This window comes from Rattus norvegicus, chromosome 16 (assembly GCF_036323735.1).
Source record: "Rattus norvegicus strain BN/NHsdMcwi chromosome 16, GRCr8, whole genome shotgun sequence".
In the NCBI taxonomy this organism is placed as follows: domain Eukaryota; kingdom Metazoa; phylum Chordata; class Mammalia; order Rodentia; family Muridae; genus Rattus; species Rattus norvegicus.
This window is the reverse complement of record NC_086034.1, coordinates 12227104-12251968: the sequence shown is the minus strand read 5'-3', so window position 1 is coordinate 12251968 and position 24865 is coordinate 12227104.

The window sequence follows — 24865 nt, the reverse complement described above, 5'->3', positions numbered from 1 at the left end:
ATGAGATGAACATGTTTTTTTTTCCTTTGAGCTTGTTCATATAGTGGATTTTGTTGATGGATTTCTGTTTTTTCAACCATATACTTAATCATGATAGATGGACATTTTGATGTATTCACAGATTCAGTTTTCAAAAATTTCATTGAGTATTTTTGCATTGATATTCATAAGGGAAATTGGTCTGACATTTTCTTTATTTGTTGGGTCTTTCTTTGATTATGTATAAGCATAATTGTGGCTTCATGGAAGGAATTGTGTAGTATTCAGTCTGTTTGTATTTTGTAGAATTGTTTGAATAGTATTGGGATTAGGTCTCCCATGATGGTCTGATAGAATTCTGCATTAAACCATCTGTCCTGGGCTTTTTATGGTTGGGACACTTTTAATACTGCTTCTCTTCTCTTAGGGTCTGTATGACATCTGCCTGGGATCTTTTGACTTTCATAGTCTATGGACAGAAATCTGATGTAATTCCAATAGATTTGCATTTATATGTTACTTGATCTTTTTCCCTTACTAGTTTTCTTTGTTTCATGCATTTGGTATTTTGACTATTATGTGACAGGAGGAATTTCTTTTCTGGCCCAATCTATTTGGAGTTCTGTAAGTTTCTTGTATGTTTGTGGACATCTCCTTCTTTAGGTTAGGGAAGTTTTCTTCCCTAATTTTGTTGAAGATATTTACTGTCCCTTTAAGTTGGGAGTCTTCCATCTCTTTTATACCTATTATCCTTAGGTTTGATCTTCTCATTGTGTCCTGAATTTTGTTTTGGGTTAGGAGCATTTTGCCTTTTACATTTTCTTTGATGGTTATATCAATGTTTTGTATGGTATCTTCTGCCCTGAGATTCTGTCTTCTATCTCTTGTATTCTGTTGGTGATGCTTTCCTCTATGACTCCTGATATCTTTCCTAGGTTTTCTATCTCCAGGGTTGTCTCCTTTTACGATTTCTTTAGTGTTTCTATTTCTAGTTTTAGATCCTGTATGGTTTTGTTCAATTCCTTCACTTGTTTATTGAGTTTTCCTCTAACTTTAATGGGTTTTTGCTTCCTCTTTGAGGGCTTCTACTCGTTAACCTGTGTTGTCCTGTATTCCTTTAAGGGAATTATTTATGTCCTTTTTAAAGTCTTACCTCTGCTCTCAGGTGTGTCAGAGCTCCTGGAGACTGGCTTTAGCTGTGGGAATAATCAGATACCAGAAGGATCCTCTCTCGACTGTTCCTAGGTTCCTGTGTCCAGAAGGCTCTAGGTGGTTTCTCTTGGGCCAGGAATGTGATCTCTTAGGATTGTTTGAACTTCTAAGATTCCGGCTATCTCCCACATGGGATTTGGATACAGAGCATCATAGTTTTTAAATTAATAATTAAATAACTCCTAGTGATATTCTTATATTCATGGACTTTTTTTTGCCTTATTTAGCCAAAATCAGAGAAGCTTTGCATCAGATGAGAACAAATACAGAAACTCATAGGAAGACTTTAAGTAGAAAAAGGGAGAGGGAGAGAGAAGGGGAGAGAGAGAGAAAGAGAGAGACACACACACAGAGACAGAGAGGGAGAGACAGAGAGGTAAGGAGCGATGGAGGGAAGGAGAAGGGAAGTAGGAGGGAGGGAAAGGGGAAGATAGAGACCTTGGAAAACATAACTCTAAATGGATTTCATCAAATCTCTCCCCTCAGATCTCAGGGAACCCTGCAATAGCAGAAGAGGAACGAGATGCAGTAGGGGAGACAGAGGGTGTGGAGGCTATAAGGAGAATAAGGTCTTCTAGGGCAACTGAACAAAGTTCATGTGAGCTCACAGAGAGCAAAGCAGTAAGCAGGGCCAACATGCCTTTAGACTGGAAATTCTGTATATATACTATATCTTTATTTTAAGTACCTTTATGGCACCCCTGAATGTGTGTGCGAGTGGATCTCTGATTTCTCTGCCTTCTTCTGGGCCTCTTTTATTTTTATGTTGTCTTGTCTTCTCCAACATTGGCGTGATGGTTTTTATTTTATTTTGTTATGTTTTGTTGTTATCCCTTACAAGCCTGTTTTGTTCAAATGAGAGACAGAAAGGAAGTGAAACAGGATAAGAGGGGCGGTGCAGGGGAATTGCGAGGAATAGAGTGAGGGAAAGCTGTATTAAGATTATATTTTATGATAAAAGAACCTATTTTAATAAGAAAGAACAAAATCCTACCAAGTCCTAGTACATGAATAAGAACTGGTAACTGATACTTGTTTAAAACAAGTATATAACATCATTTTAACTGGAAAGAGAAACACATCACTTTCCAATGTCTCTACTTCATTTAGCCTTTCCCAGGTACTCTCCAACCCTTCTCATATCCCTTTCAAATTTATAATCCTTTCCCTTTGAAAACACACACACACACACACACACACACACACATTGATCTGCTTGGGTTGTATCAGTGACTAACAAAGCTTGAACTGAATTTGATCTGAAAGCTTGCTTCCTGTGGTCTAACTCCCATAGTACCAGAACATATTGCACAAATTGTCAAGGGAGGGAAGTAATTACATAATCCTTCTCAGGTGCAGTCCCTTTGAACTATGGTAGTGACAAGATATACACAAAGGTGTAATAGGTAGCACTCAAATGTCAGTGATAACCAACAACTAACTAACTGCATTTAAGGCACATGCAACAGCAGAGGAATCATACATGTGCTGGAATCCTACTCTGCTTTCTGATGCTAGTGAGATCATGGCATTAGGAAAGACTCTGCCACCTCTTTGCTAAACCATCCTAATTTCTTACTACAGTGCCTCAGCAAGGAAACTTTTCTTTTCAGCAGATTGAGATCACCAAAGAAAACCACAACTAGACACACTGCTGATATGAATAATTATGGTGAACCCAATCCCAAAGAATACAAGTAATAAACCATTATAAAACTTCCATTTGGCATTCCTTTGAAAAAATAGAATGAAAAATGAAATAGAAGGGAATAGAATGAGCTCCAAAGACAATTCCAGAAAACATGGTAAATTATGCTTTATAAAAGTTTTGTTTCACTTTTATGAGTTGAGGTATAAAATTTCATGGGTGTGATCAAAATGTTTTGTTATCAAGGAATACCAGGTCTCTTTTGTAGGCTCATAGTCTCATGGATAAAAGAATTATAAAACACATTTGGAAACTCAAGGACAAGTTTATTGGAGTTTGAGAGACAAAACAATATACAAGCAAGGCAAAGAATTAGGCAGCTATCTGGAGTAGGGTGTGGAAAACAAGAGAGAATGTCATCTGAATTAGATAAAGATAACCCAACAAATAAACAAAGCAACCAGCCAGCCAGCTGGCCTCCTAACCTATTAACCATACCAACCAACCAACCAACCAACCAACCTACCTACCAAACAAAAAACTAACTAACCAACCAACCAACCAATCTACCAAACAAACAAAAAACCAACCAACCAACCAACCAACCAACTAACCAACCAAACCAACAAACAAACCACCCAAACAACCAACGAAATGACCAGAAAGCAGACAGTTCATCAATGAGCTTGTGAAAAGTTCTAGAAGAATGGGTTCAGAGAGAGTCTGAACACATGCACAGTCTGTTAGGGCAAGGAGACTGAGGGATTTGGCCAATGTCTGAAACGGAGAATACAAAATAGACAAGGAAGAGCCATGTTTTCTGACGCAGTACTCAAAACCCACCAGGTTTGCAGAGAAGATCTGTGAGAAATTGTATTGAGGGAGGACATCTGGGGTGTGTAAGTACACATCTCATTAAGGAGTAGGTATTCCTCTATCTTCTGACATCTGCAGGCATATCATGTTTCTTGAAGTTTCTGAGCTGGCTTCCAGAGAGGATACTGTCCTGTACAGAAGAATGACAGGCTCATTTAGACTGCTATGGAAGGAGACAGCAGTATTTTCCATATTATCATAACAATTTGATCAATTTACAATGCCGTTTCTTTTCAGGGCTAGAGAGTTACAAATCAGATTCCATTCTTTAACAAAAGCATTGTGCAACTTAGTAGATTTAAAGGTGTTGAAGAAAGAAAAATGGAAAAAAGATGTAAATCTGTAAAATAGACATGCTTTATCAAGGGAAAAATAGCCTTCTTTAGTGGGCCTCAAAAAAGCTGTGCCATCCTCATCTTCTTCCCTTCCTTGTGTTTATTATTATTGTTTAATCTTAAGGAAGGGCAACCTTCTACCCTCCTTTGTTGTGATTTGCCCTGAAGTTATCTGTATTTTGATGCTAATTCCACTGCCCCAAGGACACCTGCCTAGTCTTTTACATAGGAATCAGGTGACTTCACCAGAACTTCCCCACTGAATTAGTAAAGTACCGGTGAGGGGCAGGGGCAGGAGAGAAGTTTGAAGGAAGAGGAGGAGACTAGAGAAGAAAGGAGAGACGGGATAGAGGAGAGGGTAAGAAGCCATGGCAGGTGATGGAGGAGAGGGTGAGAAGCCATGGCAGGTGATGTTAAGATTCTGCTCTGTGTATTTACAGGTTGTTATTAATGTTCCTAAGGGATGGATGGTACCAGGCTTTTTATGTTTAAGTGGGCAATTATATCTTATCAATTGGATCTAAGATTATTGCATTGTGTATTCTTTAATGTGTAGATTTAAGTGTAACGGAGTGTGGGGCGATGGGTCTGGGCCGCTGTGGAATTGGGATGTGTTTTCCGCCAAGATATCTAGCAGATATCTTGGGACACTGCAGTGTGGACCCAGCTATGTAAAAGACAAACTATACTTTTATATTTTTACAACAACACTCCTTTCCGATGTTATTTCAAACTCTGCAGATGGGAATTTTGCCAACTTTTTCCTTTCCTAAATTAAGTGTAGGTCTGGGTTTGACTTAGCAGGGAGGTGGCTCAGCAGACAAAGGCAGCTGTTGTGCAAGCCTGAGTACCTGAGCTGGATCTGCAGAACTCAAGTACAGGCAGAAACAGAGAAAAGACTCTACAGAGCTCACCTATGAACCCCATATGCAAACTGTGGCATGCAAATCCGCATCCACTTGATGCATACACAGAATAATAATTAACATTTAATTATTTTAAAAAGAGTGTAATACTCAAACCACAAGAAGTATGGTCAAAGCTGATTACAACAGGGGGCTCAGCTGACCCTCAAAGACCTTTAAGCCTGACCATATCTAACCATCTAACTACCTAACACTTTGAGAAATTATGCAAGAGTGTTTTTTTTAAATTGCTGCCATTTTTATACTATCTGAGTAAACTTAGAGTGAGGGTACTTGTGTTTTTGCTGTTTTGAAAAGATTCAAACAGTCATTTTTGTTGTTTACAGTGTCACTCCCCTTGGAAAGCAGTCAGTGACACCCTTGCCACATGTCTTGTCCTCATGTATTCCACCAAGATATATAACTCTCCATTTTTAATACTTGACAATATTTTAAGCGCCAAATAGTTTACACAGAGTGCAATTAGGATAAGCATGTCAAAACACAGTCATTTGAGAATTGAAAGTCTTAGGACAAGTTACTTAACTGGCTGAGTTCAGGCATATCTTTGTATTACTGGGGAAATTGATTCCACTGGGGATTATCAGGCTGATAAATGAAGTAACTGAGAAAGAGACCCAGAAGGAAGTCAAAAAACAACTTTATTAGGGGCTGAAAGAACAAGAAAGAGTGCATGCAAACTGACCATACTGTCAGCTACCAAGAGTACGGAGATCTGTGGGGGGGGGGGGGGGGGGAAGCCATGTATTTTATTTATCCATGGAGGTCAGAAAAACAGGGAAGAAGTTCAGAGTGCCAGGGAATCGACACTTAGGAAGGCTGAGGTACAGATGTGAGTTCAGTGGACATTTAAATCTAGACTGCTGTGTTCTTCCATGATGGATCAGACACATGGTTTGAAATAAAAATGAAAACACCTTATTAAGGGAAGAGAAGTATTCCCAGAAGGAGGATGTGCTAAGGCACTGGGGGGTAGGGAACCCCAGATGTGATCCCCTTTTATCTCTGCCTCTCCCATTCATGAGGCATTCCTCCCAACACACTGTCTGTATGTGCTCTTTTCATTACATGCATCCTAGGTTAGGAAGAGCTTCCAGCTCTTGTCATGAGGTAATCTTGATATTTCAGTTGATTCACGTACTAACAGAATTATAATTCTGAAACTGACATTTTGGTTTTTAACAATATTTTGATATGACAAATACTTCTGTTTACAATATGTGTGAAGACTGCTTCATTTTTACTGGTGGCTCTCAGTGGTGAAAGTGTGTTTAATTCTGTAATCATGCTACACGATTGATATACTGGTTATAAATGAAGTATTGCTGCTGTCCATAGGCTAAGCACAATGCAAGGAATCTGGAAAGAACACTGAATGGCTATTAGTTTGGTCTGAGTATCCATCTTGCGCTTGGTCTCGGCTAGTGCCACTGATTTGACAGATTGTGAAAACTTTTGCAGTTGGCGTTTAGCTAGGGAAATGAAGACCCTAGAAAGGCTCTTGGAGATACATTGTTCCAGTCTCGAACTATAGATGATGTAAAAGACAGCTTTTGATCAAAGCCAATAAATGATAGTGTATTCTGGTGTTAAATATTAGTGGGCATGGCCAAGGACCACAGGTTTCGGTGACCTCAAAGTCATGTTCCAATGTGTAACAGTTTACGCTAACGGAACAAAGAAAGTCATGAGCCAACCTGCTTTTAGAATCTTATCAGTGGTAGAGCAGTTATGCAGCTTATAGAACACTAGAGAAAGTTCTGCTACAGGCTTCAGATGCTATTTAATGAAATCCTTTAGCTTTGTATTTATTTGAATTCTGGGTCTATCCATGCATTTCTAAAAATTTACCTGCTAGTCTCACAGTGTCTTGTCATGTCCAGAGATGGTGGATAACAAGTAATTGTTTAGGAAGCTAAGGATAGACCAAGATAATTTGGCTATGGGACTGTGACATTGTAGTCTCTCCAGAATCTTTCAAGTTCTTTTATGAGCCTCTGTGGAATGTTCACTGCAAGAATAGCTTGCTTGTAAGACTTATATATATCATGGCCTTTTGAGAGGTGGAAAAGAGCCTCAGTCACACATTTCTACTGCTGCGACGCTCTTCCTAGATACATGAGGCCACATAACCATGGATGATACTCTAAAACTGTAAACTAAAATAATTTCTAGTGGGGAAGAGTAGGGGTGAGAATGATTGGAATACATTGTATGGATGTATGGAATTCTCAAAGACTAGGTTAAAAAAAGGTATTTTATTTTAAAAAGAGAAAATAAATAAATAATTCCTTTACATTTTTTTGGGGGGGCAGAGATTGACTCTGACAAAATGACTATTATAATAACAAAGCAGGTGAGTGACTTATGTGCTGGATCCTGTTGAAGGTCACCAGAGTATGTGCAAATGTGCGTGTGTGTGTGTGTGTGTGTGTGTGTGTGTGTGTGTTGAAGTAAAATTCTTAAGAAAATCAAATGAGCTCTCTCATTTTTTTCTTCCCCTCTCCCTCTCTCGCTCCCTCTAATTTTGGTTCATTTGTTGGGGAGGCAGGCTGTAAAGGAAATGTATAATTCTGTCACTGGCAAATGTAAGAAGGACCCTGGTAATCAGAAGAGAGGGTGGGCCAGGGGAGGAGCTGCCCTTTGAGGCATCTTAAGGAACTCCATAATCAGTACTCCCCAGAACAAAGCAATCCCAGTGAGGCAGAGAGCCCACACACCTCCAAACTCTTACGAGTGAGTCAGCTAATCATCTTCAAATACTTAATTGGAAGACGGCCAAGTCGGCATTCTGCGCTGTGTTCCCTATGACAGAAATTTCCCAGGTCTGACATTAGTATGCCATTGCCTTTGCATTCTCTCTGCTGCCTTGATCTGTTGTTTCACAGGCAGGGTAAATCAATAGTAACCTCCTGGGATGGAGGAATCGTTGGAGGTTTAGCTCACAATAAAAGTAGAACAAACCCCAAACCACAGTCTAGACCCATAGTCATCTCTCAGGCCTGGGCAGCCAGGGAGTTACTCCAGCTTTGCAAGAGGGCTACTGGCTAAGAATAATAAAGTTATTCACCATTAATCCATCACCACCTGCACCCTTTGAAAGTCTCAGGAAATAAAGGACAGCTTGTTTGGGGCTGGTGTGGGAAAAATCCTGATGAAGCAGTGTGCCTAGATTTTTATAGTGAGGCCTCCCTGCCCCCACACTGTCCTGGTCGCCCTGTATACATGAGGGTAGCATGTGTGGACTTACTGGGTTGGCTGTTAGTAGAGCAGGTCACAGCCAGGTGCTACCTGAGTATGACAGCCAATAAGAGAATCTATTTTTTTTTTTATTCTATCTCAGGGCTCAATCCTACCTAATCAGGTGATAAAGGATACCTTTTTATCTCCACAGAGGCTACAGCGCTTACCAAGGACTTCCTGGTTCCAGGGAGCAGTATTTTTTATAAAATCACTGTAGAAGAACTTGGACCAAAAATACTCAACACCTTCTCTTTGCAGATGTTCTTGAGGACTGTAAGTTATTTCAGATACTAGTGGCAAAAATCAAGAATCCTGAGGAAGAAACACACAGCTGAAGCTGACCTACTTTTCTCACTCATTGATGAGGATAGGAGATAGAAAATGGGGCAGTTAATTTAGAATAGGTCCCTCCACTCCTGTCGCTGATCATAAGCCAGAAATCTCATTTGTTATGTGGATGGAGGCTAAAAATGCAGGTACTTGGTTGTAATGGTCACTGGTTTCCTTTCTAAGTATTTTTAGTGTATTAACTCTTGGAGGTTATAATTTTATAGAGATTAAGGAATTAACACCCTTAAGGCTGTTGAAAATTCCCTGATAACATTGTGAAGGAAAGCATCTGGAATATCCCACATTAGCTGCTGGTTGTAAGAATGGATAAAAATGGATAAGAGAGATACAATATTTTTATTTGCTCAACAGATTAAAACATTACATACTATTCTTTTCCCCTTTCAGAGTCTATTTGGATTTGTCAATCACTTGCCCGAGAGTCTAACCCCAGGAAAGCTGATTCACTAGAGGGCAGACTAAAGACCTGTGAGGAGTAATTATCGTCCCAATGCTATAATGTACTCACTGACTTAAGAAACCCCTTCTCCCTGCAGTCACCTACAGACCTCCCATCATATTATGTAGCCCTGCAGAGACTACACACTTTTCTGAGTAACTCAGAGAAACATAACTTTTACTTTCCTGTCTTTTCCTCTTGGATATTGGTCAAAGCCTAAGTATGGTTTCTCACTCTTTTTCTGGCAGTCCCCCTCCCCTTTCTACTATGTAGTTGTTTATCTTCCTTGAAGTTATCAGCTTGCTGAAGCTACCTTTCATGCTTCAACTCAAAAGGCATGGCTTTAACTTTTTCTTTTCTCTGTCTTCCTTCTCCTGGCAACTGTTGAGACTTCTCAGCTTGCCTTCCCTGTTTATTCTCTAAAACACACACACAAGCACACACACACACACACACACACACACACACACACACACACACACCACCCAAAACCCAAACCCAAAACCAACCAACCAACCAAATAAACAAAAACAACTGTCATTTAATTAAATTCCAAGTCTGTTTGTGAATTTGTCAATGACCAAGAATACAAAAGAGGGGATTCAAATTTTCCCAGAAAATGGACCAACAACTGTCATCTATCCCCTGTCACCAGAATTTGGTTCCTTACTCTTTAAACTCAAATAATTGAAGGTCATAACACTTGTGCTAATTATGTTCTTTCCCAGAAATTTGGCCTCACCAAGTTCCCAGTATCCAGAAGAAGTATCCAATCTGTATCTTCATCAATTCACAGAGGATCCTGGCTGGACAGAGTCCAGAAGGAGGAATGGTACAACTTCAGTGGATATCGCATCTCTAGTAACTTTTGTCAATTCATCTTTGGGTATCACCACTACCTCTGTCATTCCTCTAAGAGTTAACTCCCTTTTGTAGGCTGTTTCCTTTTGCTCCTCAAGGCTACAGACTGTGACTGTTTTTCTGGCTCAAGAAGAAGGTCATTTTTATCATTGTTTTGTTTTACTGGTTCGTTTTCGGTGTAGGACATTTGGGACCTTGTGAACAGACAGGTCTAAGAAATGGTAAGGTTGAATGAGCTCAAAATCTGGAAATCTCAGAATTGAAAATGGCAGGAGTAGAGTCTTTCATTCCCTACCAGCCTCTACCTGCTCTGGAACATGTAAGCCTGTCACATCACTGGGAATTATGGGAACTAGGTAACACAGTTCTTCTCCATGCTAATGAGCTGTCTAGATAGTCCCGAGCATTAAGCCAATGAATTTGCTTTTCTGGGTATTGATCCCTGAAAAAGGTATTTAATACATGATTCTCCCAGAAAAAAAGTTCATGCATTCACACCCACCATCAATTAAACCAGTAGGAAGAAGCAAGGGACTTCTCAGAGAGCTATATTATTAAGGACTTCCTTGAGGAAAGCTTTTGTCTTAAAGAACCATGCCTAAGACTCCTTCAGAGAAAGACTTTCTCTCCTCAAGCCCCTCTAATACTCTCAGTACTCAATCCTGATCAGACTGAGTTCCAATGAGCCTGGGCTCTACCCTTCCCCACCCCTAGCCCCCACCCCCATTCCTGACTCACAGCAGTACACTGGTGGCACCTGAGCAGCCAGAGAGGAGACTGGAAACTAGAGCTTTTCTCCCTGACTCCTCTTTCCGCTCTGGTCTGACAAAGGGCAAGGGCTGTGTACTGCCTTTTCAGCTTTCTTCTGTCTCACCTGAGCTGCTTGCCAGTGGTGCTCAGGCACCACCAGTAGAGAGGTAGGAGGCAGTATGAGATTGCTTGTTCTGTTACTATACCTGTTAGTCTGAAACCTTTATAACTCACACTTTCATCATGCAGCATCCTCTTGAGTGCATGTATGACGGACCTTCTTCCTCACTGAAGCTGTGTTTCTGCTGACCAAGGGCACAGGAAGTATAATGATAAAGGATAAGGGGTGCAGTCTTAAAATTCATCCCATAGTAGTTACTGGTCACAGAACTTCTAGTTGCTTAGAAGTCAACAATATCTGATAGTTATTAATATTGTTTTGAAAATTTTAATAATCAGAATAAAAAAAGTGAAAAATGAATATTGAAATAAAATAACCTGAGGTCACTGTTTGTTGATGACACAAATTCCTACCAAAGTGGACCCAGGAGCATCAGAGTCACCTTCAAAACTCAGACAAGATAATTCAGGTTGACAAAACTCAGGTTAATAAAAGAGAGCTACCTAAGATCAAGAATCGACAAATGGGATCTCATAAAACCGCAAAGCTTCTGTAAGGCAAAAGACACTGTGGTTAGGACAAAATGGCAACCAACAGATTGGGAAAAGATCTTTACCAATCCTACAACAGATAGAGGGCTTATATCTAAAATATACAAAGAACTCAAGAAGTTAGACCACAGGGAGACAAATAACCCTATTAAAAAATGGGGTTCAGAGTGAAACAAAGAATTCACAGCTGAGGAATGCCGAATGGCTAAGAAACACCTAAAGAAATCTTCAACATCTTTAGTCATAAGGGAAATGCAAATCAAAACAACCCTGAGATTTCACCGCACACCAGTGAGAATGGCTAAGATCCAAAACTCAGGTGACAGCAGATGCTGGTGAGGATGTGGAGAAAGAGGAACACTCCTCCATTGTTGGTGGGATTGCAGACTGGTACAACCATTCTGGAAATCAGTCTGGAGGTTCCTCAGAAAATTGGACATTGAACTGCCTGAGGACCCAGCTATACCTCTCTTGGGCATATATCCAAAAGATGCCCCAACATATAAAAAAGACACGTGCTCCACTATGTTCATAGCAGCCTTATTTATAATAGCCAGAAGCTGAAAGAACCCAGATGCCCTTCAACAGAGGAATGAATACAGAAAATGTGGTACATCTACACAATGGAATATTACTCAGCTATCAAAAACAATGCCTTTATGAAATTCATAGGCAAATGGAGGGAACTGGAAAATATCATCCTGAGTGAGGTAACCCAATCACAGAAAAACACACATGGTATGCACTCACTGATAAGTGGCTATTAGTCCAAATGCTTGAATTACCCTAGATGCACAGAACACATGAAACTCAAGAAGGATGATCAAAATGTGAATGCTTCACTCCTTCTTTAAAACGGGAACAAGAATACCCTTGGCAGGGAATAGAGAGGCAAAGATTAAAACAGACACAGAAGGAACACCCATTCAGAGCCTGCCCCACATGTGGCCCATACATATATAGCCACCCAATTAGACAAGATGGATGAAGCAAAGAAGTGCAGGCCGACAGGAGCCGGATGTAAATCTCTCCTGAGAGACACAGCCAGAATACAGCAAATACAGAGGCGAATGCCAGCAGCAAACCACTGTACTGAGAACAGAACCCCCGTTGTTGAAGGGATCAGAGAATGAACTGGAAGAGTTTGAAGGGGGGAGACCCCATATGTACAACAATGCCAAGCAACCAGAGCTTCCAGGGACTAAGCCATTACCCAAAGACTATACATGGACTGACCCTGGGCTCTGACCTCATAGGTAGCAATGAATATCCTAGTAAGAGCACCAGTGGAAGGGGAAGCCCTGGGTCCTGCTAAGACTGAAACCCCAGTGAACGTGATTGTTGGGGGGAGGGCGGCAATGGGGGGAGGATGGGGAGAGGAACACCCATAAAGAAGGGGAGGGGGAGGGGTTAGGGGGATGTTGGCCTGGAAACCGGGAAAGGGAATAACATTCGAAACGTAAATAAGAAATACTCAAGTTAATAAAAAAAAGAAAGAAAATAATAAAAGAGAGCTACATGTGTTTATAAAAGATAATTTACGTGGTTATGGTCATAGTGGCTTAAGAAATTTTAACCCTTTATTTTGTTATGTATCAAAATTTATTTTATCTGCAAAAAATCCTCAAAATACCATATTGATAGTTGTAAGTTTTCTTTTCAATCTCAATGGACTTCACAGTCTCCAATCTTTAACAATGAATGTAAAATATAAAACCAACAAATACAAGGAAACACACACACAACGCAAGCACAACCAAGCCTTTCATAAGCACCGCTGACTTTCCTTAGAGTCACAGATAGTCCATTCTGGTGGTTTTAATTACTTTATTTCACCTTGTCATCTAGCAAATCATGCAAATAACATTATCCCTCATTTTCTAAAGTAAACTTTTGTTTTAAATGTTGAGCCAAGATCTCATTAAGTAGCCCAGGGTGGCCTTAACCTCTTGATCTTTCTACCCTAGCTTCCTGAGTGCTTTGATTTTAGTTTATAACATTTCTTGCTTTAAAGGGCTCTTGGTATATATATAAAAAAGAAAACATATACCACTTTTTAAAATTGCCATGCTGGAGAGATGGTTCAGCTGTTAAGAGCACTGACTACTCTTCCAGAGCTCCTGAGTTCAATTCCCAAAATCCACATGGTGGCTCACAACTATCTGGGACCCGATGTACTCTTCTGGTGTGTCTGACAGCTACAGTGTTCTCATATAAATAAAATAAATAAATCTGTTTTAAAAAGTTGCCATGCAAAATCACGTCACATTGAAATCAATAGGGTAATGATATAGAATAGGTATGTACATTCTAAAACCTTTATATAGTGGAACATAATAACACCCAGACAAAGAGGAAATACCTGTTTAGAAAATGATTATATCAAAAAATTTTACATGATAAAGAAAAAGATAAAAGATGCAAAAAGCTTATTGAAATGTATAAATGCTCACAAGAACACAATAATTCACTGTCTTGAAAGAGCAGAGCTGGGGGGATGATTCAGCAGATAAGAACACTTATTGTGTCAGTGGCCCAGAAGAGACCAGCCCAAATACTAAGCCTTCATGATTTCCAGGAGGTCCTCAGTGACCAAGGACACAGGTGAAAATTTCTCCCAAATACCCATGACACCTAGGACAACCACATAGTATAGCAGATGCAGGACCTATCTGTCCTCCCCTGGACCCTACCTCCCTTCAGTCCTACTGGGCCATACCAGTGACCCAAATGCTACAGCTTGCAAGCCTTCCAGGAGGTCCCCAGTAAACCAAGGGACACAGGAGGTCCTCAGTAACAGAAACACAGGAAGCTTGCTCTAATCAAAGATACAAGAGTTCCACACTAACCAGAGACAACACTGCCTGCCTCCAAGGAGACCAGCTCTAACTTAGGACACAGAACTCTACTTGCCTTCAAGAAGGCTGGTTCCTGTCAGAGAAACCCAGGCCAGTTAACACCAGATGTCATACAGACCATAAAAGAACACAAATGGCAGCCCAGGCTACTATACCCTGCAAAACTCTCAGTCAACATAGATGGAGAAACCAAGATATTCTATAATAAAACCAAATTTAAACAATATCTTTCTACTAACCCAGCCATGCAGAGGATACTGAAAGAAATTCTCCAACACAAGGAGGGTAATTACACCCAATTAAACACAAGAAACTAAACTATCACCTGCAGTATCAAAAACAATAGGAACTAACAATCATTTTTCTTTAATAACTATCAATATCAGTGGACTCAATTGCATAATTAAAACACACAAGCTAGCAGACTGGATACAAAAAACAGAAACCAGCATAATTCTGCATACATGAAACATACTTTAGTGACAAAGATAGAAACTATCTACGAATAAAAGGCTGAAAAAGTTTTCCAACAAAATGATCACAAGAAACAAGCTGAAGTTGCTATTCTAATAATCAATAACTTTGCCAACCAAAAGCTATCAAATGACATGTCAAAGAATGCTTCATATTCATCACAAGAAATAATCCATCAAGAGGTTGTCTTAATCTGGACAATGATGCCTCAAATGCAAGGGCACCCACATTTATAAAAGAAACATTACTAAAACTCAAAACCCACTGTGAACCTCACAAACTAACAGTAGGAGACTTCAACACCCTACTCTCACCAATGGACAAGTCATTGAAACAGAATCTAAACGAAGACATAGTGAAACTAACAGAAGTTATAAACCAAATGCATTTAACAGAATATTTCATCCCCAAACAAGAGAATATACTGTCTTCTCAGCACCTCATGGAACCTTCTCCAAAATTGGCCATGTAATTGGACATTAAAAAAGGCTCAACATATAAGAAGATTGGAATAATCCCATGCATTCTATCAGATAACAGTGGACAAAGGGAGACTTCAATAATGAGAAAAAGCTAGCCCACATATTCATGGAAACTGATCAGCCCTCTGCTCAATAAATTGGTTAGGGAAGAAATAAAAAAAGAAATCAAAGACTTTATAGACCTCAGTGGAAATGAAGACATATTATACTCAAACTTATGGGACACAGTGAAAGCAGCATTAAGAGGAAAATTCATAGCACTTAGTGTGTTCATAAAGAAAGTGGAGAGATCTTCATTCAAACAACTTAACAGCACACTCGAAACCTTTAGAATAGAAGGAAGCAAACACACCCAAAGGCAATAGATGGCAGGAAATTGTCAAACTCAGGGCTGAAATCAACCAGTTAGAAACAATGAGAATGATGCTAAGAATCAATAAAATAAAGAGCTGGTTCTTTGACAACATCTAAACAGTACCATAACCCCTAAGAAAATAGAAATGGTCATCAAAATCCTTTCAACCAAAAAAAGAAAGGGGGAAAAAAGGCCAGATGGTTTCAGTGCAGAATTCAACCAGACTTTAATACTAACACTTCTCAATATGTTTCACAAAATAGAAATAAAAGGAACACTACCTAATTTACTCTATGAATCCACAGTTACTCTTATACTAAACCACTCAAAGATCCAACAAAGAAAGAGAACTTCAGAACAATCTTGTTTATGGATATCGATGCAAAACTACTCTGTAAATTTTTTTGCAAACTGAATCCAAGAAAACATCAAAACGATCATTCACCATGATCAAGTGGGCTTCATCCCAGGGATTCGGGGATGGCTCAATATATGGAAATCATCAATGTTATTCACTATATAAACAAACTCAAAGAAAAAAAATACATGATCATCTCATTAGGTGCCAAAAAGGCCTTCAACAGAATACAATACTCCCCCATGTTAAAAGTCCTGGAGAAATGAGGAATTCAGGTCACATACCTAAATATAATAAAAGCGATATATAGCAAACCAACAGCCAACATGAAATTAAATGGAGAGAAACTAGAAGCAATCCCACTAAAATCAGGGAAAAGACAAGGTTGTGACTCTCTCCCTATCTATTCAATACAGTACTTGAAGTTCTACCTAGAACAATTAGAAAGATCAAGGGGATAAAAATTGGAAAGGAAGAAGTCAAAGTATCACTATTTGCAGATGATATGATAGTATACATTAAGTAACCCTCAAAAACTCACCAAAAAACATCATCTGATAAACAACTTCAGCAAAGTGGCAGGTTGTAAAAACAACTCAAACAAATAAGCAGCTTCCTTTGTATAAATGATAAACAGGCTGCGGAAGAAATTAGGGAAACAACATTCTTCACAGTAGTCACAAATAATAGAAAATACCTTGGTATAACCCTTACCAAGCAAGTGAAAGATCTATATAACAAGAACTTCAAGTCCCTGAAAAAAGAAATTGCAAAAGCTATCAGAATATGGAAAGATCTCCCATGCTCATGGATTGGCATGGTTAAAGTAATAAAAATGGCCATCTTACAGAAAAATATGTACAGATTCAGTGCAATCCTCACCAAAATTCCAACAGAATTCTTCTCAGACATGGAAAAGAGTAATTCTCAACATCATATGAAAAAAAAAAGTAAAACCCAGGATAGTGAAAACAATTCTCAACAATAAAAGAACTTCCAGGGGAATCACCATCCCTAACCTCAAGCAGTATTACAAAGTAATAGTGATAAAAACCACATCATACTAGTACAAAGACAGACAGGTCCATCAACGGATTACAATCGAAGTGCCATAAGTCAGTCCATACACCTATGGACACTTGACCATTAACAAAGAAGTCAAAAACATACAGTGGGAAAAATGGCACTGATCTAACTGGCTATCCATGTGTAGGAAAATGAAAATAGATCCATATTTATCACCTTCCACAAGTCTCAAGTCCAAGTGGATCAAGAACTTCAACATAAAACCAGATACACTGAATCTAATAGAAGAGAAAGTAGGAAAGAGCCTCGAACTCATTGGCACAGAGGGAAATTTCCTGAACAAAACACCAATGGCTCAGGCTCTAAGATCAATAATTCATAAATGAGACCTCATGAAACTGAAAAGCTTTTTTAAGGCAAAAGACACCATCAATAGGACACATCTGCAACCTACAGACTGGGTAAATGTCTTCACTAATACTACATCCAACAGAGGGCTAATATCCAAAATACATAAGGAACCCAAGAAGTTAACCTCTGAGAAACCCAAACAACCTAATTTTAAAAATGGGGCACATGGATAAATAGAGAATTCACAACAGAAGAATCTCCAATGTCCAAGAAGCGCTTAAAGAAATGTTCAAAGTCCTTAGTGATCAGAGAATTGAAATCAAAACAAACTTGAGATTCCAGCTCAAACCAATCAGAATGGCTAAGATCAGAAAACTCAGGTTACAGCAGATACTGGTGAGGATGTGGAGAAAGAGGAACACTCCTCCATTGCTGGTAGGTTTGCAAGCTGATACAACCACTCTGGAAAACAATCTGGCAGTTCCTCAGAAAATTGGAAATAGTTCTACCTGAAGACCATTCTTGGGCATGTACCCAAAATATATGCCACCATACCATATAGACATGTCCTGCATCATGTTTATAGTAGCCTTACTTGTAGTAGTCACAAACTGGAAACAACCCAGATGTTCCACAAATGAAGAAATGAAGAAATGCCCAAGTGAGGAGGCTTCAGTTCCACTTAGAAGGGGGAAGGAAATAATCACAGGAGGCAAAGGGAGGGAGGGACCTGGGTGGGAGAGGAAAGGGGAGGGAAAGAACAGGATCAGATATGGGGGGATGGGACAGGACAGAAGCCAGAGGGCCAAGAGAATGAATGAAAATATGCTGCCTTGTAGAGTGGGAGGTGTGGGTATCCTCTAGAAAGTGCCAGAGACACTCTCAGTACTCATTGAGGGTGACCTTAGCCAAAATTCCCAACATTGGGGAAAGGTAACTGGAAGAGTCCACCTCTATCCAGCAGTTAAAAAGGGCCTCAAGTAGAGGGGCAAGGTTACTAACCCGCAGTCAAAATTCCTGACCCAAAATTGTTAATTTCTAAAAAACTGCAGAGACAAAAATGGAGAAGAGACTGAAGGAATGACCAGTCCAACTTGGGACCCATCTCATAGGTGGACACCAAGGCCTGACACTACTATGCTATGATCTCCTTACAGACAAGAATTTGGCATGGCTATTCTCTTAGTGGCCCTACCAGCAGCTAACTGAAACAGACACAGATACTTAACACCCAACCTTTGGACTAATGTCAACCCCAATGGTGGAATTAGCAGAACAATTGAAGAAACTCAAAGGGAGAGCTACCCCATAGGAAAACCTGCAGTCTCAACTAACCCAGACCCTTGGGAGCTCCCAGAGACTGAGCCACCACCCAGGAGCATATACAGGTTGGTCAGAAGCTCCTGGCACATATGTAGCAGAGGGCTGCCTGGTCTGGCATCAGTGGGAGAAAATATGCTTAATCCTTCAGAGACTCAAGGTCCCAGGGAACTGGGGTGGGAGGCTGGGGGTTGGGAGTGGTGGTGGGGGTGATGGGGGTGGTGGTGGTGGTGGTAAGGGGCAGTGGGGAATCATGAAGGGTAGCACCCTTTCAAAGGCAAAGGGGAGGAGTAATAGGATGAGGAAATGTGGAAGTGGAAACAGAGGACATCTGGGATGTAAATAAATAAAATAATTTAAAAAAATGAACACTTGCTGCCCTTACAGAGAATCCAGGTTCAGTTCCCAGTGCTCATATGGTAGCTCACAACTGACTATCACTTTAGTTCTAGGATATGTGATGACCTTTTGTGACCTCTGATGGCTCATATCTCATATATTTGCACAGGATCATGCACGCATACATAAAATAAATAAGTAAACCTTTTAAAAGGAATACTAACAAATGAATGCACATTATTCAGTTAATACAGAATCGATTGGAAAGTGCTGATCTTTTTTCAGTATGTAAATAGGCTTATGAAAAACACTCACAGACATCATCTTGTCACCATTAAAGAAGGAAAATGAAAACTTACAATAATAGAGCTAGAGATTGGCCAGTTCAAGGTCCTATCACCATGATTATTCATTACTGGTCAAGTCAGAAGTAGAAGATTTTTGGATGACATTGTGGGGGCATCAAACATGAGACATGAGGAAAAATCATATTTTTGACATAATTATTCCAGACCCTATGACTTTTCTCTATTTTCCATGAAAATAAAACAAAAAAAAAAAGGCTATGACTGTCAGGAAGGTCTGCTTTGAAAGAGAGAAGGGAGTGGTGGGTCATTGCTATTAAACTCTGGGAAAAGTTTGTCTTTCATTTACCTGCTGGCCTTGGCAAGTGACTCAGCTTCTCCAGGTCGCAGGTTTTCCACGTGAGTTTTAATGATGGAATCCACAGTGTGGGTCAGATAAGTAAATAAATGTAGGGCACCTGAAAGGTGTATCATAAATACGGTATTATAGAAGGTAAGACTATAGTCAATACTTTTAAAAGGAAGACAAACTTCCCACTTCTCACTGGGAGCATAAATGTTATAAGGCTATATATGTGATGTCCCCTTTGAATAAATGAGAATAATACTTTGAGGATTCTGAGATGAAACCAAGTTTATAGCAGAGTATTCAGTGAAGACAAAGGACTAAATCTGAGGTCATTATACTCACAGCCGAGCAAATCAAGCAAGACAGATACTTGCTGAACTGTCTGGCACAGAGGCTGCTTGGAGGTGTCTTGCAAAGCACGTCTTTCATCTGTTACCTTTTTAACTAAAAAGTAATGTAAACCATAACAAAATTAATTCCCTTTAAAACACTTCCTTTCATGTTGAGTTGCTGCGCTGTGCAAAAATCAGTCAAAATGGAATGCAGGTGCAGGTGATAAGCTGGAGACTGTGAGGCCTAGAAACAAGGGGTGCTGTATGCTGCATGCTCACCTGCTTCAAAAGTTGGGCTGCATTAAGGACTCAGGCCATCCTGCCCTAGTCCTATACCTGGATAGAAGGGAGGTATGCTTCACTTCTGAACAAATTGCCTCCCCCAAAGTTCTTTTTTTCTTTTTCTTTTTTACTTTTTCCTTTATTTTTTATTTTTACTAATGGTTGCGATGCCCCCTTTCTCTCTAAACGTATGTTCATTGCCATACAGTTGAATATGCACACTGCCCATATTTAATGCGGAGAATATGAAGAGTTTATATGTAGGCATAAAACCATGAATCAGTATAACAACGATGTTAATAAACATATTTATCACTTCTAAAAGTGTCATCATGCTCCTTTGTTTTGTTCTTGTTTGTATATTTTCCTTATTTTGGAAAGAATTGGGGAATAAGGGGCTGTTGCTTGTCAGGTGCACACTTTCCATTTCTCAGGATGCATAAACTCAAGAGATCTGATAGAGTATGGGGTCTTTAGTTAACAACATCACATCACATCTTTAAATACTTCTTCAGAAAGTGAGATTTAAAAAGATTTTTTTGACCACTTATGCTCATATTCCTGGCCCAAGAAGAACTCATCTAGTGCCCTCTAGACACAGGAACCTAGAAACAGCCATGGAAAGGACCCATCTAGTTTCTGACTGCAACCAGAGATGAAAGCCAGTTGCCAGAAGCGTTGACACACCCGAGAGCAGAGGTAATACGGACTCTTCTGCTCCTAATGACCAGCCTGGAGCCCTCAGGACACACAAACCCAGGAGCAGTCTTGGAAAAAGGACCCTTCCTGTTTCTGCCTGCAATTGGAGCTGACCCAGTCCCACAGCTTTCTGTACCCAAATCCTGTGGGGGAGAGACCTGGATTCTTGGAAGTGCAGAAAATCCTGAGAGCTTTAGGAGATATGCCCACTTCTGCTCACATTCCTGGCCCAAGACGAACCCCCCTAGTGCCCTCAGGACCCAGGAACCTAAAAGCAGTCATGGGCAGAACCCTTCCAGTTTCTGAGGTGACCCAGCAACACATGTCTCTGTACCAAAATACCCTTGGCAGAGGAAGCTGGACTCTCAGACGTGCAGACAATCCTGAGAGCTCAGGGGAGACCACCACTTCTATACACATTCCTGGCCCAAGAGGAATCTACCTAGAACCCTCTGGACACAGGAACCTAGAAGCAGTCAGGGAGAGGATCTTCAGGTTTCTCTCTGCTCCCAGAGCTGAAAGCTAGTTTCCAGGAGTGCTGACACACCTGAGAGCAGAAATAAGACCAACTCTTCTGCTCTGCTCTGCGTGGAGCCCTCAGGATACACAATCCTGGAGCTTTCTGGGACAGAACCCTTCCAGTTTCTGCCTGAGCCCTGATCTGATCCTGTCCCACAGGTCTCTGTACCCAAATTATGCTGGGAGAAAACAAGTCTCCAGGAACGCTGATACACTGGCTGACAGGAAGGTCAAGCCAATGTCAGAGACAGCAAGAGCAACTAACACCAGAAACAACCTGACTGTGAGAGGCAAGCACAGGAACACAAACAACAGAAACCAAGACTACTTGGCATCATCAGAGCCCAGTTCTCCCACCAAAGCAAATACTGGGTATCCAAACACACCAGAAAGGCAAGATTTGGATTTAAAATCACATTTCATGATGATAATAGAGGACTTTAAAAAGGACATAAATAAATCCCTTAAAAAAATACAGGATAACACAGGTAAACAAGAAGAATAGTAAAGACAAAAATCTCTTAAAATATTATAGGAAAACACAAAGGGGTGAAGGAATTGAACAAAACCATCCGGGATTTAAACATGGAAATAGAAACACTAAAGAAATCACAAAGGGAGACACCCTGGAGATAGAAAACCTAGGGAAGAGATCAGGAGTTATAGATGCAAACATCGTCAAGAGAATAGAACCGATAGAAGAGAGAATCTCAGGGGCAGAAGATACCATAGAAAACATTGAGACAACTGTCAAAAAATGTAAAACACAAAAAGCTTTTAACCCAAAATATCGATAAAATCCAGGACACAGTGATAAGGTCAAACCTAAGGATAATAGGTGTAGAAGAGAAGGAAGACTCCCAACTTAAAGGCCAGTAAATACCTTCAACAAAATTATAGAAGAAAACTTCCCTAACCTAAAGAAAGAGATCCCATAAACGTACAAGAACTCCAAATAGATTGGACCAGAAAAGCAATTTAATACACATAATAGACAAAACACCAAATACACAAAACAAAGAATATTAAAATCCGTATGGGGAAATGATCAAGTAACATATAAAGGCAGAAATATCAAAGTTATTTCTCACCAGAGACTATGAAAGCCAGAAGCTACTGGGCAGATGTCATACAGACACGAAGAGAACATAAATGCCAGCCCAGTCTACTATATACAGCAAAACTCTTAATTAACATAGATGGAGAAACCAAGATATTCCATGAAAAATTAAATTTACACAATATCTCTCCACAAGTCCAGTCCTACAAAGGATAATAGATGGAAAACTCTAACACAAGGAGGGAAACTACTCCCTAGAAAAAGCAAGAAAATAATCTTTTTGCCACAAACTCAAAATAAGATAGCCACACAAACGTAATTCCACTTTTAACAACAAAATAATGGGCAACCACAATCACTATTCCTTAATATCGCTTAACACCAATGGACTCAATTCCCCAATAAGAAGACACAGACTAACAGATTGGATACATAAAGAGGACCCAGCATTTTGCTGCACACAGGAAATATACCTCAGTGACAAAGATAGACACTTCCTCAGAGTAAAAGGCTAGAAAACAATTTTCCAAGCAAATGGTCCCAAGAAATAAGCTGGAGTAGCCATTCTAATATCAAATAAAATAGACATTCAACCAAAATTATCAAAAAAGATAAGGAAGGACAGTTCATATACATCAAAGGAAAAAATCCATCAAGATGAACTCTCAGTCCTGAATATCTGTGCTCCAAATGAAAGGGCACCTTCATTCATAAAAGAAACCTTAATAGAGCTCAAAGCATACATTGTCCCTCATACAATCCTAGTAGGAAATTTTAACACCCCACTCTTATCAATGGACAGATCATGGAAACAGAAACTAAACAGACATTGAGAAACAAACATAAGAAGTTATGAACCAAATGGATTTAACAGATATTGATAGAACATTTCATCCTAAAACAAAAGAATATATCTTCCTCTCAGCACCTTGTGGTACCTTCTCCAAAATTGACCAAATAATCGGTCACAAAACAGGCCTCAACAGATACAAGAAGAGTGAAATAATCCCATAAGTCCTGTCAGATCATCATAGACTAAGTCTGGTCTTCAATAACAACAAAAAATGACAGAAAGCCCACATATACATGGAAGTTGAACAATGCTCTACTCAATGATAACTTGGTCAAGGAAAAATGAAGAAATTAAAGACATTTTATAATTTAATGAAAATGAAGGCACAACATACCCAAACTTATAGGACACAATGAAAGCAGTGCTAAGAGAAAAACTCATAGCTCTGAGTGCCTCCAAAAAGAATCCAAGAGAGTATACATCAGCAGCTTGATAACACACCTAAAAGGTCTAGATCAAAATGAAGCAAATACACACAAGAGGAGTATATGGCAGGAAATACCCAAACTCAGGGCTTAAATCAACCAAGCAGGAACAACAGGAACTATACAAAGAATCAACAAAACCAAGAACTGGTTCTTGGAGAAAATAAACAAGATATATAAACCCTTAGCCAGACTAACCACCAGGCACTGAGAGAGTATCCAAATTAACAAAATCATAAAGGAAAAGGGAGACATAACAACAGAATCTGAGGAAATTCAAAAAAAATCATCAGATCCTACTACAAAAGCTAATATTCAACAAAACTGGAAAATTTGGATGAAATGGATAATTTAATAGACAGGTGCCAGGTACCAAAGTTAAATCAGGGCCAGATAAAAGTTCTGAACTGTCCCATAACCCCTAAAGGAATAGACGCACTTATTAAAAGTATCCCACCCATGAAAAGCCTAGGGCAGACAGTTTTAGTGGAGAATTCTATCAGACTATCATAGAGGACCTAATCCCAATACTGTCCAAACTATTCCACAAAAGACAAACAGATGGAGCACTACCCAATTCCTTCTATGAAGCCACAATTATGCTTATACCTAAATCACACAAAGACCCAACAAAGAGAACTTCAGACCGATTTTCCTTATGAATATTGACACAAAAATACTCAATGAAATTCTTGAAACACGAATTCAAGAACACATCAAAATGACCATCCATCATGATTAAGTGCATGCTTCATTTTACAGAAATCCATCCATGCAATCCACTATATAAACAAACTCAAAGGAATAAAAGAACACATGATCATATCATTAGGTATTGAGAAAGCATTTGACACGATCCAGCACCCCTTCATGTTAAATGTCTTGGAAAGATCAGGAATTCAAGGCCCATACCTAAACATAGTAAAAGCAATACAGAACAAAGCAGTAGCCAACATCCAACTAAATGGAGAGAAACTTGACGCACTGCCACTAAAATCAAAGACTGACCACTTATTAAATATAGTGCTCAAAATCCTAGCCAGAACAATATGACAGCAAAAGGATGTCAAAGTGATACAAATTGGAAAGGAAGACGTTAAAATAACACTATTTGCGAATGATAAGATAGTATAGTTAAGTGACCTCAAAAGTTCCACCAGAGTACTCCTGCAGCTGACAAACAACT